Below are 10,709 nucleotides of genomic sequence, written 5' to 3' on the forward strand. Positions count from 1 at the left end.
TTTTTGTTCTTGATTGGCTTCTCCTTCCTGACCATTTCTTCATTTACATCCCCAAACCTTCCAATTTCCTAAACTACTATATAAACTCAAGATCAATGTCGCCAATCTTGATATATTTTTCATACATCATATAAATTAAACAACATTGAGACATCGAATTGGAGATCATACACAATTTGATATGTAAAGTATAAAATATTTTCTTAAATTTATCTTAAATAACCGCATTTTCACAAGTTGTTTTCTTTTCAATCTCCTTTTCAATATGTAGATTTAGTTCTTCGCACCCAATTGCTATAGTCTATTTCATATGCCTTCGCATGAGCTTAACTTTCTCCAAATAACGCACTTCAGGTTTAGCATGTAATCCAAACCTGAAAGTATACAAGTCTCCAAAATCTTTTTATGTGTAAATCATTCGTATAATTTTACTTAATTACTCACTAAATCGGAGAACTTACAATTTGCACAACTCTCATGGTCTAGATTAAGATAAATAAATAATTTTAAAAAATATATAAAAAAAAAAGTATCAGCTTCTAGATTAAGATTATAGATAATTTAAAAATAAAAAAATATAAAAAAAAATTAAATTTTCTGTTTAGAGATAAGGTTTTACATTTTCACATCTAGATGCGATGTAATCGGTATCAGACACAATAAATTTTATAATCCCCGCCCAATTAGATGCACCAATTTTGCATCCGCTTCAAATGGTGCCACGATCTTACATTCATATACTTTTATCACGTAAATTTTATTTTATAAAAATTTCAGTAATCAATAGTCATTACAAAATTATTCATTTTTTTAACGGTTACCTTAACTACAACTGCCCTGTTAGTTATGAAAAAGTACTTTGGTATCACGGACGAGAGAAGTACAGTTTCACCATTTTAGTACAAAACTACGTTGATGAAAACATAAAATATTAAAATTTTATTTTAAAAGTGAAAAAAAAAATATACGATAAGCAACTTATTTTGCGGTCTTCCGTGAGGTGACACTTCCATCAAATACGAAATATGTCTTTTGAATACTTAATTCTTATTTTAAGCATAAACCATAAAATTTTGTACCAGTATTAGATTTTCACGAGTTGCAGAGGATTGTGATTAGCCATCTTGTGACATTAATTTCCATTGACTACCACTCAAACTTAAATGAGTGCATTTTTACTTATCATCATTTAGTGTGGTATATACGTACTATCTTATTTATCATCTTTAAATAATTTTGAATTTTAAAATTTGTGTCTATCTACTACATGAATCTCGAAATTCAAATTCATCTAATGATAATAAATAGAATGATGAACATACACCACACTAAATGGGGATGAGCAAAAATGCTCCCAACTTAAATTACTGAGATTCTTGGAGGGGAATTTTAGTTCTCGTAATATTTGTCTGATTCTTATCTTATATTGAGGCTCCTGTAACTAATAATAAAACACATTAATTCAGGTTTCCTATCCGCATTGTTACAAATTTTATATGGGCATCATTGAAATTTGCCATTTGCCCACGTGCCAGATTTCATGTTGTGAAAACCTGAATAAATATGTATTTTTTTGTTAGCTACTAGTGTCTTAATATGGGAGTAGGACAGTGAAAATTTATGTCAGAATATGGCTGTCAAAATTAGGGTTGGTTTGGTATGGGATCACATACCAAAATCCTTGTCCTGATTCTCAAACCGCAATTTTTGGGAATTCCAATTTCAATACCGATCTCAAACCAAATTTTCGGAAATCCCGAAATGGTTTTGGACTTTTGGATAAAAATTTGACATATTATGTTTTTGGGCTAAAATTCAACCTTTTATATTGAAAAATTGACATATAGGCAGGCCCAATCTACCTATTTGTTTCTACTAATCTGCCAATTTGCACAATCTGCCTATTCAAAAGCAATGTGCCAATCTGACAACTTTCCTGCAAGAAATTTCCATGTATTGCTGAGTACGAGTAGGATGAAAGTCTCAAGAACCAATATCTGCTCTTTAAACAGAACAAATAACAGAAAAAGATAACTCTCTAGACTTGATGCAGTAGATAGATGCCCACGAAGAAGACTAGATTCAAATTCTATTCTATAAACAACCCAGCTCCTCAATGGAAACAACCTTGAAACACTCATATTCTCTGTAATTGTCGTTGAAGCACAACTTCAGATGTCAATAATTAATAAAGTACCACTTATTGAACAATTTCTATAAACTACCAGATGTTAAAGAATAAAATCAAACGAATATGCAAAACTCACAATCTCAACTTAACCAAATATGCCTGAGGATGCCTGAGGTGGGTTGTGGAAGGCCAAGGAAGAAGTGAACTCTGCAAACAAAATTAATTCCAAACCCTAAATTAAATTTCAAAAGGAAGACAGAAATTAGATTTCAAAACACTAAATTAAATTAATTACCAAATTAGATTTCATAACGAATTGTTCAAATCAAGGTTTCTTTTCTTGTTCTAAATAGTAAAAGAAATCATGATTTCACACCATGAAGGATAAATCATACGCAATTCATATTGGAGATGCATTCGCATAGCCTATAAGAATATATACATAACCATAATCGGTTGAAAAGAACGAATGGGGTACCTCGCTAAAATCCATATAAATGAATTCAAGTAGACAATCAAGATAATTGATTTCTATAAAGAGAAACCATCAAAGCTCACAACTAAATGGTAGAAGACAAGGATCTTAAACACGGTAAAAAGAAGGAAAACGTTTTACAAGGAACAAAGAAACAAAAGTAAAAAAGCTCTGATTGCAGAAGGTATTTTAGAAAACATTTATGTCAGGCTCCCTGCCCCCCTTTAACCTCTCATTCCCTCTACAATCTCTCCGTCGATTCAAAATCCCTAATTCCAAAAGCCCTAATTCAGAAACCCTAATTTCAGAAATTCCTAATTCAGAAACCCAAATTCAAAATCCCTAATTGAATTTGGAATCAAACAATTTGTATGAACTTTGGTTGAGTTTATTGCAGGAATTTCTTACCTTTTGCAGTGAGAAGGAGTGTGGACTGAGACCGAGAGCTTGATTCAGGAGCCGGATTCGGGTGGGTAGATTCAGGTGAAGGCGCGATTCAGGTGAGGAGTGAGGACTGAGAGGAATAAGGACTGGTGGTGTGGGTAGATTCGGGATTCAGGCGACAGATGTGGGAGGAGGAGAGACAAATCGCAAATCGGCAAAAAGAGTGGTGAAGTTTGAGTCTGAGGTGAGGACCTGAGGTGAGTGTCAAGAGACTGAGAGAGAGTCAGAAACTTTGATAACTTTGATTTATATTCAACGGTTGAGATTAAATCTCAACAGAATCCAATGACTATTAAAATTCTAAATATATATTTAAAAATTAAATAATATATATATATATATATATATATTTCGGTTTGGTTTGGGATTACCGAAATCCCAAAAACTTGAGACCGATTCCCATACCGAAATTTCGGGATCAATTCAGTATTGGGTACTGAAATTTTCGTGAATTTCGATTTGGTTTCGAGAATTTTTTGATTCGGTTTGGGATTTTTCGAATTTTATTCCAGCCCTAGTCAAAATCCATTGAAACTCGGAAAAACTTAAGTCTTGCACAAAGTTTTATAGTTTATTTTAAAACAAGAATTGAGTTACTCATGAGGCATGCAAGAGGATCATATCTCGTGTTTGTCTTCACGGGGGATTGTAATGTAAGTTGCTTTTTTTTTTTTTTAAAGAAAAAAATATATATTTTCTGTTTTCGTGAAGATAATTGTTATTTGCACTTTAAAAATCTTATTTGACACTCCAAATTTTTTATGATTAGGAAAAACATACACTTGCAAGGAGTATAGAATGAGATTTTTGAAGTGCTAATAACAGTTCCCTTCGTGAACATAGTTATATACTAAAGAAAGATGGTGTGCCTCTGTAGTTTTACTTTGTCGTACCTAAGCATATAGACCTAATAATTTCTTACACGACTCGTTAACACGACACGAAAATAACGGGTTTTGGATCAACACGATAACTAATCGGGTCATTATCTGGTCACACGATAATAACCTCAACGCTTAGACGATGGTTACATCCTCAACACTGAGACGATGGTTACATGATCATTTAGATTTTTAAAACCCTCCAAATCACATGAACATTGGTTTTTACATTGAGTGCAAAATTAATAATAATTATTGTAGAATGTGAAAAATGTAATCACTCGTAATATTAACAGGTTGATTTCGGATCGGATCATATTACTCATTTACTTTAACAGGTATTACACGATACGACCCGTTAAGCTATTGGGTATGACATGAAAACGACACAAACACGAAAAACACGACAAGAATGACAGGTTTACCTAAGCATTGTTTTGTAAGTTAAGGTAATAGTTAAAAATAAATTTAAATTTTCATATTGATTATTGGAAGTTTTTAAGTGGTTAGAGGATTAGAGTATAAAGAGTTATCGTGTGTCATTTGAATCGGATGCACAATTGGTGCATGTTATGGAAAGGAGATTATACAGTTTATTGTGTCTATTGATATCGATTTTGTCGTATATGGATCTGAAAGTGAAGAGTCATTGTCTTTAAACAGAAAATTTAATTTTGAAGTTATCTATATTTTCAATCCAGAAGTTGAGACTTTAATTTTTTTTTTTTTTTTTTTTCAAATTATCTATTATTTTATCTAGAAGATGAGACTGGTAAAAACTTTAAGTTCTTTGATCTAATGGGTAATATAGTGAGAGATATAGGAAGGATATACGCTGAAGAGATTTTGGAGTCTTATATATTTTAATGTTTTGATTACATGCCAGACTTGATACGCGTTGAAACTTTTATGATAAGAAGTCATATAAAATACACTACAACAATTGGTGAAAACAATTTTTTTCCTTGACATACGAAACTGTGTATGATCCCCAATCTGATATGCCTCAACGTGGTTTAAGTTATTTAATGCATGAAAAATACATCAAAATGGACCAACATTAATCTTGAGCTTATAGAACGACAATTGAAAGTAGTTAGGGAAGTTGCATGGTTTAGGGATATAAATAAGGAAATGGAGGAGGAGCCAATTGGCTACAAGAACAATAAGAGTAAGCGGAGAGTTTGTACTGTGATCGTCTGAAGATAGAAGGAAACCAACTTTTTCTGTCAAGATGTGCATTTGATGATCGTATCGTGTTTCAATTGCTTGGTTGCTCTATATGCAACGGAAATTACGCCAGTACTCACCAATGAAACCATTAATTATTTGGCTTGTCGTATTAGACGTGGGGTCTTGATCAACTTAATAATTAGGTTTTAAATTGAGATTTGTTGTAGGTCTAATTTACTGAACTATAAGGTATAGAGAGAAAGAGAGAGATGTGTAATTGTGAGGTATATTATCTCACCCCATTGTGCCTTTATTTATAGTAGTAAGGAAGGTAAATTCCTTACCCCAATAGGATTACTACTCTAATAGGATATTATATAGTCTAAGAGATATGGTAGAATCTCATAAGGATATACCAGATATGATAGGATTTACACGATCACATTCTTAATCTAATATGATTGCAACACTTCCCCTTGAGTGTGTAAATACTTAAACAAATGGCATATCAAGTCTTCAGCAATGAAGTAAGTACAGTTGATGAAGTCGTTGGCACAATGAGCGAATGCAAGTCTCAAATCAACGGAAGAATGCATAAAAGGTAAAACTCACAAAACCTCACTATGGTAAAACCCAAGGTGGGAGAAAAACTCATAAACTTAGGAGAAAAGTGAGAAGTTGCATTAAGTCAAAACTATACGTTTTCCGGATGCAATTAGAAGAGCTCACAAGGGTATGATCAACCTAGGATGGGTGCCTCGTCAAAACCTAGTTAGGTAGCAAAAACCCAGTGGGAAAAATGCTCCTAATCATAGGGAAAGAGTACATTAAGATCAAATGAGTATACTTCTGGATACTCCCCCTGAGTATGACGAAACTTCCAAATGAGAACTACAAGCATTGCATATGAATAGTTAGGCATACTAATTCCTCGAACAAGCTTTTGGAAGGTTGACTTTAGCAGTGACGTTGTGTAAAGGTCGACAAGATTGTCTGGGATCGGCTTGCATGACTTCAACCTTCTGATGCTTTGAAGATGTGGATTTAGACACAATATGTCTTGGCGTTGACTTCGTTGAGGTATCATGTCTTGGTTGGGTTGATACATACGGCATAATCTTCATGGATCGTCGTCAGGACTTAACGATAGATGAAAACAACAAGTACTTCGAACATGCTCAACAAGAGCTCTCAACCATGTCTCATGTGTTGCGTAGTGAAGTGAGGTGAGTCTTGGAACGTTTTGAAGATTTCGCAACTAAGGTCATATCGTGGACCTCTAAGATATTGCGATATCCCTAACGGTAAAGATATAACCATTTAGGGATGTGCCTTGTGCGGGTTTGATAAGTAACCAGTGTTAGCATAACAAACAAGGCAAATATCATTTCGAGGATCAAAGGGGTTAGTTCCACTCAGGATGTGTTGGGATTAGCCTAAATCTGTAGTACCTTCAAGGTAGAGGAAAAACGTCTTTAATACCAATTCAATGGATGCGTGTAGGTGCAATGTTGTATATTTACTAATAAATTAACAGTGAAGGAGATGCTATCTAATACAATGAGCTAAGTACAACAATGTGCAAAGTTGAACTCAGATATGGAACTTCGAATTCCATAACCTCTTCAAGGGTCTCATTTTCATATAGCGTTGGAAGATCATAGGAATAATCAAAAGGTAACACCTTCGATGTGTAGTTAGCCTGGTAGACCAAAGTACCGTCAGAACAATGCTTCAACTTCAGGTCAAGGCATAAACGAGTTTTTCCAAGATCTTTCATCTCAAATTCCATCTTTAGATGCGAGACAATTTTCTCGAGCTCTTCTAAAGTCTTAGAGAGATGCATGTCATCGACAGAACCTGCAACTGTAGCAATTCAAAATATGACTTCATAGTTTAACATGCAATGGCATAATTCATATCCCTAATTGATCAAATAATCATTTAGACGGGTATACCACATCCGCTAGATTGCCTAAATCAGTAAGTGAACGCCTTAAACGAGTTAAGAGGGTGTTTCGTGGTTTGGAACCATTTGAGTCAGTTCATGTAATTCTTCGGGAACTTACTTGTAAATCTCCATATCTATATCCCCATAAAGAAACACTAACCACATTCGTAATACTGCAGTTAGTCACAGGGCGTTTGAGAGAAACCTTATGTCATAAGGTGTGCATTCTATTATCTCATCCAACCAAGTATATTGGACTAAGAACTTCTAGTCTCAAAAGTAATCCAGCTTAATCTTATAAGATGGAAATGATTTGAGATAGCGATCGAGTATGGATTCATTTTGTGCCATAACCTTCCTCTTCTAGGGAAATAAATCCTATAAACCGAGTGATCTGTCGTGCTTCAAGCTAAGACAGATCTTAGCTATTTGCCGATGCATCGGGTCGTCTAACAGGGACGACCAAACCATCATATAGGGGCGGCACACCCTTCAGGGATGTTGATTCGACGTACGTTAAGTACATCTATCCTTGCATGCATGTTTGTAGGTGGTATATGATCTCGTCACTTTAACTAGATTAGAGGAATGCATCTGGAGCAACATTCTGAAAGCTAGAATACATCGCACTGGCTTATCACACTTGTGCGGTACGAAAATCGAGATGAGACACAATGGACAACATTTTCCTTCTAACGGTGGGAAAACTATCTCATTGACGTGATAATCCACGAATGAGTGGTAAAGAGATCGTTTACAAGGGCTCTAAAGAGAACTAATATGAAGGAGAATCATGATTGACAAAGATTCACATCCTTGTTTAAGGACCCATATTAGTATGTTGCAGTGGCGCAACTTGGCACATGGAATGCACACCCAAATGTGTAAGTACGAAATGTCAGGTTGGTACCTAGTAACCAATTGTAATGTCGAAAATGTTTGGTGGTAATGGGCCTCAAGGTGGACTGATATAACTACGTATAAGATTGCATAGCCATAGGCAGAAATCGAAAGCTTGGTGCGTTCACCAAGGTTCAGACGATCATTTAAATTGTGCTTTATGATCACTATGCGAAGCTATTTTGGGGTAAGCATGGGAATTCGATGTCCAATTATAAACCCAAAAGATGTGCAATACTTATAAAAAACCGTCGATATAAACTCTCCGACATTATCCAGTCTTCCAGACTTTATGAGATACTTAGGGTAATGAACCCTGATAATTGGCCAGAAGGTTTAGCAGCAATGTGTGTGGACAAACAGGTGACCAGTTTGTTAATTCATCAACCAAAACCATAAGTATTTATATGGTCATCATGTTGGTTGGATTAGTCCACATATATTCCCTTGAATCCACTATGAAAAAAGGGTCGTTTCATATCTTTGCTAGGGATAATTTAGAAAATCAATTTCCCCAACGAGCAAACTTGGCAAAGTGTGCTTGTGGGCACAATAACCTTACTTCGGGTAAGAAGATGCGTCGTGGCATCATTGTTCTACCTAAGTGAATTGTGCCAAGGCAAGTAAATCGCTTAATCACTAGGCTCTAGGCCAACCACATGTGACGTGTTCCTAGTTGGGAGGCAGCCCATTGGCCCCAAAAAAAAAAACGTTTTAGGCTCATTTTTGGAGGTGGTACAAAGATATTACACTCTATTTTCTTCAGTGGTTTCATTCATGATCATTGTCATCTCGAATATCCTTAAAACTCAACGACGTTCTTCTTGAACGGGGAGAATATAAGGTCTCTTAAATGGTAATTTAGTACCATTCATACAACAAGAAGCATGCCAATACTCTTAATCAGGTTGGATAGACCTGAAGTCATTGCTAGAGATGTGATTTAAGTATAAAGTTAGTGTGCGTAGTTTCATCCAGACAACTAACTTTCCCACAGTCGTACCTAACCACGTGTTTAATTGAATTCGATCACATGTATTAGAAACATGATTTAATTAACTTATATTCAAGGACAATATTGATAAAATTATCCATAACTAAAACAAATACCAAAAGTGAATCCAAGAACATAGGAAAATGTTCACAAAATAAACTAAAATTTACTAAGGGGATTCGGCCAACAAGGCCGTCCATGTCAAAAGTCAACTCTTCTAACGGTGTTCGGTGGAGCAAAATTAGTCTCACATATTGGCTACTAGAATGGTACTCCTTAACGACATTGGTAGGGGCATAAACAGGTGCATAACCAATGATCTATTCCATCAAGACAAAAGTAGATTATGTAGGGTTGTGGTTCAGGAATACTATCCCTTATTCTTGAAGTTTTAGGTCTTAAGTGCCAAGGATCATGATTCGGGCATGATGCCACAACTTGGCGGGCCCTAATTCTACCATATGTTTTAAAAATAAACTCGGAATTGGATTATGAGAAAGACAGACCTAGATGGGCTCGATAAGCTCCAACCGAAGCCCCCGGGGGGGGTCTGTTCAGTAGTCTTCTACCGAAGCAGAGCAATACCATTCAATGTACCTCTGTCGAAGCAGAACATGCATGTCAGTGCATCCTTGCTGAAGCAAGGCACTGCCATTCGGTAAACTTCACCCAAAACTAAGTCTATACCGTTTTCTCACATTTATGATAGTAATCAGATCCAAAAATTTGGTAAACTTCTGCTTTCTACAATGCCATTTCAGGAACGAGTTAAAAACATAAAAGGCGAGAAAAGTATTCTCCAGTTAAAATTTGATCGCATTTATAAACTTCAAAATCGTACTCATTCATGGACGTAATCATAGTGTGCTTCAGGCAATATTTTTCATGATTAAACGGTCTGTAGAGTGAGTCAAAGAGCCATGGAATCCTCATTCGGGAGGTATTTTCGTTTGTAATGCTTTCGGGATAAGTCTTAGAATGAAGATCATGGTGGAGGCTTATTCAGCTTTTCCATGCCATTGTTGGCTTCAATGGTTACTCAACTTGTTGATAGTCAAGTGGAGATGCACTTCTTGTACCCACATAAAGTGGTTTCGGTCAAGAAACGCCCAAATTAGTGAAATCGAACTTGTTACGATTCGAAAATCTACTGAATGGAGGAAACAAGATTGTGAATAGTAGTATAGGAAGTAAAACATCCATAAGCATCATAGTTAGAACATTCGAGTTCTAAGACATGGTTTACATGAAAAACGTTGGGTTTTCATAGGTGTATTGTTTTATGAAAACTTCAGGTTGCAAAAGCACTAAATTCGAAACTACGGGTTTGAGTTTAGTTATGAACTTCCGGTTCATAAAAGGGGGTACCTATAAGAATACGAAATACAATATATAATTAAGTGTAGTGGATTTGGGTTACTTCAGGAACTCAAGTGTCAGTGCTTCGGGACTATGAAAGAAAGTCAGCAGTTCAAAGAAAAGAAATAAAATATTGAATCGTTAATGTCCAAAAGTGAGCTTCAAGCCAATAATTTTGGATGTCTTATCAGATTAATGGATTGCTGGTCACTTTTAATTAATTCAATAGATCGGATGATACATGGTCGATCGTAGAAGCAAAAATAATGTCTAGGCCATTTATGATTTAATGTTGGCTGCATGCCACACAAGAAAAATAAGGCCTAAATTGGGCTCAGGTTAAATGAATAACAAATCCAGATAAAGCTGGGTTGTGGGCTAAGCCAAGAAAATAACCCAAT

General features: G+C 35.4%; 1 long non-coding RNA gene across 1 annotated transcript; it reads right to left on the bottom strand.

Annotated features, from left to right (window-relative positions):
* Positions 1–2,057: 2,057 nt before the first annotated feature.
* Positions 2,058–3,315, bottom strand: LOC125471204. The gene is made up of 2 exons (XR_007253514.1): positions 3,015–3,315; positions 2,058–2,338 (listed from the first exon to the last, which is right to left on the bottom strand). It is a non-coding gene; the product is annotated as an uncharacterized LOC125471204 (long non-coding RNA).
* Between the last annotated feature and the right edge of the window lie 7,394 nt (positions 3,316–10,709).

The sequence above is a fragment of a genome, unplaced genomic scaffold, assembly GCF_019419815.1.
Source record: "Pyrus x bretschneideri cultivar Hongxiangsu unplaced genomic scaffold, Pyrus_bretschneideri_v1 Contig59, whole genome shotgun sequence".
NCBI classification, from domain to species: domain Eukaryota; kingdom Viridiplantae; phylum Streptophyta; class Magnoliopsida; order Rosales; family Rosaceae; genus Pyrus; species Pyrus x bretschneideri.